Genomic DNA, 9016 nt, shown 5'->3' with positions numbered 1-9016 from the left:
CTCGAGCGAGAGGGTTCCATACAGACATGACTTCTTTTTAAGTCATCTGAATGATAACTCTCATATATACGAGAGCCTAATGGCATGTTTTCCATCAAGAAGATAAAGGTAAATAACTATATGAAATTCTTGAAAGTAATAAAATTAAGGAATTGCTTTGTTAAAGGCAATAGCCCTAGCTTGGGTGTAAAGTGTACTTACCCTTGGGAAAGACAATGACTCGGATGATTGAACCCGGTTCCCGAAATCGACAAACTTATACAAGTACATTTGTTCTAGTGCCTATTTAGGCAAGGTTTCCGACTGTGATGTCGTGATTAGGGTGATGCTCAAAAAAGGATTACATGATACCACGCAGCGAGGTCGTCTGACCGTAAGAGGCTTGGGCATGTGGTCGCCCAGGGTGATTCAGCGATGGTTCATAGTGGTAGGGATGTTATTCCTCTATTTACATGTTGACGTAAGATCGGGCCCCACAAGAAGCATTCCTCTGGGGGATGTCTTAGGTTGGGCCGATCATATAAAATAATGATTAAAATATTTAACCAGCTAACCTCGATTAGTGTGCATACTCATTATGGATAATGAACTAGCGGAGAGGAAATTTACGGGAAATGAACGAGCCCCAAGGTGTTGAAAGGGACGACGATGGCGGTGGTTCGTTAACAAAGTCTTGAGGGTGAGTCTAGGTGAGACGAGTCCTTTGTATTCATGGATGATGTATTCTGTTGGATCGAACAGTTCTCACAGCGTATACTAGACGATCTCTGACAACCACTCTTTGCAATCAGGATCAATGAGAGGGATGTCCAGAAAGTATTTGATACGACACCGTCTTGAAATGGACAGTTCTTCGGAACACTATATTAATGGTACATAAATATTATACTCTATAAGTATTTCTTAAACTCTTGGTTATTTCTGAATAGTATATTAGGAGGATATTGGTGAAAGGATGGATGAAACAAGCATAACATTCATACATTGAGATTGTGGACTTTGATCATCATAATTTGAGATTATAACATCATTCATCATTGTGCACTTTTACATGTGATATATATATTGTGTTTATTATGTGTGTCTGTCTGGATGTGATATTCCGCGTAATTCTACGCCGTCAATGAGTAATATTCATTAGATGTCTTACTCCCTCTTCTTTTGTTTGTCTTCTATTCGCATTTTGTTCAGATGGATCATTCTGCCAGGATTCTGAGTTACCGCTTTTCGATGTCCCAGGAGAGGGCATGGAGGACTGAGGGAAACCGTTATACCTACACAGGCCCTTGTGCTTTTTGATTAGTGAACCTGTGTAAGATATTTATTTTGGAGTAGTTTTATTTGGGCGACGATTAGGTTTCGCCTTGTACTTTGTACCAACATTTCATGATATTCTAATGAAGTATGATTCAAAGTTATATTGAGTTATATTTTTATTACCTTTATGTAATGGTGTTTTTGCTTTTCCGCATTGTATGTTACTTAAAGTGATGTTCCGAAAATGAAACGAATATAAAGAAATAAATTTTATATGACATTATTATAAAAAAAATACTCATTTTTGAGCAAGATTTTTTGGAGTAATTTTTGGGGCATTACACACTGGACTCACCCTAGAATAGGGTTAACCCTCAAATTAAGCTCTCATTCTAATGGTAATAACACAACATATAATTACTTTGATTTGCATTATACATGAGCTTCGGAGTAACAATGAACTAAACCAACTTTACACTCGTTCAAAACTTGATTTGTTATTTAGCTCAACAATTTTGATTGATGGACCAATCTAGCTGAGTGTGAACTACAAATTAGGCTCATTAAATAGACGAGTTAAACATTAACTAAGTACAATTCAACAACATATACATGTAGAGAATATTTATATTTATACATATTAAATATATAATCACATACATATATATAATATATTCACACTTTAACACGTATTTTATAATTATTATAAAAATATAATTTTACCAATATAATATAAATTAATATTAAAATCAAACTTTCTTAAAAATCGATTTCAAGTCTGTTTTTCTTTATATATGTTTGTTCACATACAAATATATATATGAATGATCTTCATTTGAGCAGAACTTTAAATGAGTCAATCTTAAATTGAAAAAATAGTTTGCATTGAACTCGATTCAAGTAAATTCTTAACGAGTCGAGTGGAGCTAAGCCAAATTTGACTCAACTCATTTTTATTCATATATGAGCTACCTCATTTTATTTTATATAATTTAAACAATTTTTTTATTTCAACCATGCAAATTTTAAACGATTTAATTCATTAAATAGGTTTCATAAGTCACTCACTTAATTTATTTTTATTATTTCAATTAAAAATATGATGTCGTTTTATAATTATAAGTCTATAGGCCCCTATAAACTTAGTGAAACAATCATATATACATATCAACATATTTTTTATTCTCCAAACATAAAAATGATGATGCACTAGGACACACATAATGACTGAGTTAATTGGCATGGCTATGGGGACATGTTTTATGTTATGTTGGATATCATGTCCCCAAACATAAAATGGTTGATGCTGATCAATTATCTTTTTTTATTCTTTGTTTTTAAATATTGGATCCCTTTTTGAAAGAGTTATGTCTCAATACATGCATCAATAACATGTGCAAAACATACATTGCAAATCAAGTAGTGATGTTAACATCCCTTCAAGGGGAGTCATAAGGTGGTCCGATGGTGAAGAGGGTAGTCGTAAGAAATAAAGTGCAGGAGGTTGTAGGTTCGAGTCCCACCATCAATAAAAAATAGGAGTTACAAGGGTGATTGATAGTAGGGTCTCACCCACAACAAAATACTAACATATTAACAATTGTCGATAAAAAAAAACATCCCTTCAAGGTACCTAATCTATAACCCTAGCCATGTTGTGTTGTGAAAATTGTTGGTCCTAATATGACTGAGTGACTCAACAAAACACACCCACCATGGCTCCTTTAAATGGTCACAATTCAAGGTGGAACTTTTTTCCATTTATGGATACCAAAAGAAAAAGCATGGAATACCCTATTTGGCTATTTATATTCCTTGATGTTTTGTAAAATTTTCATTTAAATGAGTTTCATTTTCTACAAAGGTAACTACAATATATGTTTAAGCTAAATGGGTAAGGAATCTTTTGGAAAATTTATAAAAGAATTTTCACTTGGTTACAATAGGGTTGAAGACATGAATTATATGCAATGTGGCCAAACTCAAATGTGCAACACAAAAGTATAACATTTTGTTTCTAAAACTATAAATATACATCATAATTATTTTCTACTAGTTTTCATATTCTTGAAACATTCAATGATTTTCTCATTTTTTAAATTATAAAAAATATCTCTATATATAAGTAACTAAATAATCATTCATCTTTAGTACGATTACGCTTCTCATTCTTGAAGACATGCATAGAAGAAAAAATCTCAATGGTTATACTCGCTACTGAGAGTATCAGAGCTAACTCTAAATTTGTCTTTGCGGAAACTAATCTCTTTTGGTTGGTAATGATTATTTATAGATAATAACTCGTAACTTTATCTCTATCACTTGGATGCTAATTTGGAATTTCTTGCTTAAACTAGGATGAATGGGAAGTTTTTCAAATCAAATTCCAATTATCTTTTTCTAAAGATGGACACAATGTTCTACACTTACTTTAGAAAAATATTTTCATTCCTTATTCTACAAATAGAATCAATATAAGTATATAATCACATCACAACATAACCAACAATAAAGTAAATTAGACTATATTAATATAATATATAAATATGCCTAATATTAATATGACCAAATATGAAGTATGCCTCTCTAATATGTCTCATACTTTGTTCACATATCAAACACTTATTTAATTATAAATCAACTATATGATACTGAAAATAATGATCATTAGAACAACAACAACAAATTATTGAATAAATTTATGAATATAATAAAAAACGATAAAATACTTGTCAATTCATTTATATGCTGTGAAGTTGTGCATTATAAATAACTCTAATTCTTTAAAATGGTGATGTTTAAGCTAAATAAGCAAGGACTCATTACGTTAAATTAAAGAACTTATTCGGTGTTATCTTTAGGGTATCATGAAAATACTATGCAAGGTGCATATCAACTTCTTGATGCCAATTATGCAATAGGCTATGACTCTAAGTAATTTAAATGACTAAATTCTCTATAAGTGTAACCACTAAAGGTTTAAGATAAATTTGAAAGGAATCTTTTGGAGAAATTAACAAATTTTCACTTGGTCTTCTAGTTATAGATTGTAATTATGGTTGATCGAGTCGAGTATCATTGTCATCTCTAAATATATTTTTGAGAAAAAAATGAATGCATTAACAGTGTAAAAGTTTTATACATTGTTAGTTCATAAATTTTATGGTTTATATATTCTTTAAATATATTGTGTATAAATATTTTCACAGACGATACATAAATTTTACACTTTATATTTATTTATTTTTGTAAAAAAAAAATCATTTGTTTTACAAATTGACGTTGGAAATTGTTATAAAGAATGGGGACCAATGCTCTCTATATATTTTCAGAAGCTTGCTATTTCAAACATGGAGTTAAGTTAACTTTTTATCAAAAGTATTTCTGTTTAACCAACTATGATACTCTAAGCTCAAAGTATGATAGAGAAATAAGAGCAATATAAAATGAAGTACACATGAAATCAAATGAGAATCAAATTATATGAAGTGACAAGTGAGAATGAATTCAACAATGCTACTCAAATATTAATGCCCCAATAATTGAAAATATTAGGGTTGAAGGATGATAACCGGATTACATTACTACTTCTATTTTTTTTGTTTCTCACATGTATCATCGTACTGGAGGCAATCATGTCCGAGTCGAGAACATTCACAGGTACATGGGGCTAACTCTTCCAGCAGACATTTTTTTTATCCACAAGACTCGAACCCGAGACCTTACTTAAGGGAAATCAAGCATGTACCACTTGATATTGGCTAACATGATATTGTACTACCATGTAATAAGTGTATGAATGAGATAAAAGTCCAAATTTATATTGGAATATTTACCTTTAATGAGGAAATTAAGATTACATATATTTCTAGGTATAAGATGGTTTAATTGGTTGTGTATTTTAATTGACAATTTAAGGAATAAAAGTGATATATCACAATCATTCACACGTTGGGTAGAGGAAAAAAGTAAATAGTAACAGGCATTCCTTCATTTTCATTGTGATTATTATTGTTATATTTTTTAAATTAATTCAATGAAGCATTCATATTTATTTGATTTAATATTCATTATTTATAATTAATGAAAATATTTATTATTATGATTATTGATGTTATTATTTTAAAGATATCTTTATTATTCATTTTGATTAATATTTGTCAAATGATATCCTTTTTTTAACTTATTGAGAATTAAATCTAAATGAATATAATAGACATATCATGTTATTTCAAAGATTATCCCAGGAAAAAATGTTGAATTACAATTTTTCCTTAATCTTTATTATAATTTATTGTAAGAGATTAGTCATAAGGAATTTTATTATTTATTAATTAAATTTCTATTATTATATAAGGAATATGTTACATTTTAACATTTACTATACCTTTTGTAAGAAACCGATAGCATTCCTTACTATTTTTAAAAGCTAACACAATTTATTCTATAAGATTTATTTATTTTAAAAATCGGATACAATTTTTTATTTAGAAAGCTTTACGTATTTTAAATAAACTACAAGATTTATTATATGTAGGATTCATTTATTTTAAAAATTGATAAGATTTATTGTCTGTTAGGATTTTTTTAAATGTTGATGGAATACTCTTTTCTTCTCTTTCTCTAGTTTATCAATTAGGCTAAATAAAATTAGGTGTTTATAAACACAAACTTCATAAAATATTTCTAAGGATATATTCCATCATTAGTATAACCAGCCATTTTTTCCATTCTTTTTAATATATATTTTTTAATTATTAATCTATCTATTCATTGTTTTATCAAAGCAATTTTTTGGGATAAATATTTAGAAAAATACATGCAAGACAAAAGATCAAAGAATATCATTACTCATTCCTAACTAGGGGTGGAAATGATGATAAATGTGAATTTGACTTAACTCAGCTCCATACGTTAAGGATTGACTCGAGTTTCAAGTCGAGTTCAATATCGAACTACTTTTTTCAGCTCAAATTCAATCAATTAAAGTTCATGAACTTTCAAACAAGTTAATAAGCTCAAATTTATGTGGATTATAAACATATATTTAAAGACCTACAAAATGTTGATAGATTCTAAATATGCATATTGAGAAATTTGTGAATTTTAATAATAAAAATAGTTATTAATTAAAGTTCGTGTAGTAAAAATTGTGTGCATTTATATGTACGAAAGTATGAATGACAAATGGACAAATTTGGATCCTAATATATGGAATCATATATATTCATTAAATGACATTTTAAATTATCTAATTCATTCATATCCAAATTTAATGGATAAATTTTAATCTATCGGAATCCATTTCAATGAGTTTAGTGAATGTATATCTCATCATTTGATTTTTGAAATGGAACTAAAAACACTTTTCAAGTAAATCATCCTTTTAAAAACTAACATTTCAATAAAGTACTAAAATCACTTTCTAAAAAATCACTTTGAAAAATCATTTTTTTAAAATTATTTTTAACTTTTTCAAAAACATTTTTAACCATTAAAATAGTTGTAGTTTTGTAATGGATAATCAATTAACAATATGGTTAATCAATTATCAATGTTGAAATATATTTTGTTATTTGGGTTAGTTTTGTATTGAGCTTTTGTTAGTTGGATAATTAGTTTTGGTTACGGTAGTTAGTTTTTCCTTCCTTTTATATAAAAGATTCATTGTAAATTTGTATTCTCATCCATTTTCAATATATGATACTGAAAATAATGATCATTAGAACAACAACAACAAATTATTGAATAAATTTATGAATATAATAAAAAACGATAAAATACTTGTCAATTCATTTATATGCTGTGAAGTTGTGCATTATAAATAACTCTAATTCTTTAAAATGGTGATGTTTAAGCTAAATAAGCAAGGACTCATTACGTTAAATTAAAGAACTTATTCGGTGTTATCTTTAGGGTATCATGAAAATACTATGCAAGGTGCATATCAACTTCTTGATGCCAATTATGCAATAGGCTATGACTCTAAGTAATTTAAATGACTAAATTCTCTATAAGTGTAACCACTAAAGGTTTAAGATAAATTTGAAAGGAATCTTTTGGAGAAATTAACAAATTTTCACTTGGTCTTCTAGTTATAGATTGTAATTATGGTTGATCGAGTCGAGTATCATTGTCATCTCTAAATATATTTTTGAGAAAAAAATGAATGCATTAACAGTGTAAAAGTTTTATACATTGTTAGTTCATAAATTTTATGGTTTATATATTCTTTAAATATATTGTGTATAAATATTTTCACAGACGATACATAAATTTTACACTTTATATTTATTTATTTTTGTAAAAAAAAAATCATTTGTTTTACAAATTGACGTTGGAAATTGTTATAAAGAATGGGGACCAATGCTCTCTATATATTTTCAGAAGCTTGCTATTTCAAACATGGAGTTAAGTTAACTTTTTATCAAAAGTATTTCTGTTTAACCAACTATGATACTCTAAGCTCAAAGTATGATAGAGAAATAAGAGCAATATAAAATGAAGTACACATGAAATCAAATGAGAATCAAATTATATGAAGTGACAAGTGAGAATGAATTCAACAATGCTACTCAAATATTAATGCCCCAATAATTGAAAATATTAGGGTTGAAGGATGATAACCGGATTACATTACTACTTCTATTTTTTTTGTTTCTCACATGTATCATCGTACTGGAGGCAATCATGTCCGAGTCGAGAACATTCACAGGTACATGGGGCTAACTCTTCCAGCAGACATTTTTTTTATCCACAAGACTCGAACCCGAGACCTTACTTAAGGGAAATCAAGCATGTACCACTTGATATTGGCTAACATGATATTGTACTACCATGTAATAAGTGTATGAATGAGATAAAAGTCCAAATTTATATTGGAATATTTACCTTTAATGAGGAAATTAAGATTACATATATTTCTAGGTATAAGATGGTTTAATTGGTTGTGTATTTTAATTGACAATTTAAGGAATAAAAGTGATATATCACAATCATTCACACGTTGGGTAGAGGAAAAAAGTAAATAGTAACAGGCATTCCTTCATTTTCATTGTGATTATTATTGTTATATTTTTTAAATTAATTCAATGAAGCATTCATATTTATTTGATTTAATATTCATTATTTATAATTAATGAAAATATTTATTATTATGATTATTGATGTTATTATTTTAAAGATATCTTTATTATTCATTTTGATTAATATTTGTCAAATGATATCCTTTTTTTAACTTATTGAGAATTAAATCTAAATGAATATAATAGACATATCATGTTATTTCAAAGATTATCCCAGGAAAAAATGTTGAATTACAATTTTTCCTTAATCTTTATTATAATTTATTGTAAGAGATTAGTCATAAGGAATTTTATTATTTATTAATTAAATTTCTATTATTATATAAGGAATATGTTACATTTTAACATTTACTATACCTTTTGTAAGAAACCGATAGCATTCCTTACTATTTTTAAAAGCTAACACAATTTATTCTATAAGATTTATTTATTTTAAAAATCGGATACAATTTTTTATTTAGAAAGCTTTACGTATTTTAAATAAACTACAAGATTTATTATATGTAGGATTCATTTATTTTAAAAATTGATAAGATTTATTGTCTGTTAGGATTTTTTTAAATGTTGATGGAATACTCTTTTCTTCTCTTTCTCTAGTTTATCAATTAGGCTAAATAAAATTAGGTGTTTATAAACACAAACTTCATAAAATATTTCTAAGGATATATTCCATC

The sequence above is a fragment of the Lupinus angustifolius genome, chromosome LG07 (assembly GCF_001865875.1).
Source record: "Lupinus angustifolius cultivar Tanjil chromosome LG07, LupAngTanjil_v1.0, whole genome shotgun sequence".
Taxonomy (NCBI): Eukaryota; Viridiplantae; Streptophyta; class Magnoliopsida; order Fabales; family Fabaceae; genus Lupinus; species Lupinus angustifolius.
The sequence above is the reverse complement of the archived record's forward strand: the minus strand, read 5'-3'. Positions refer to the sequence as shown.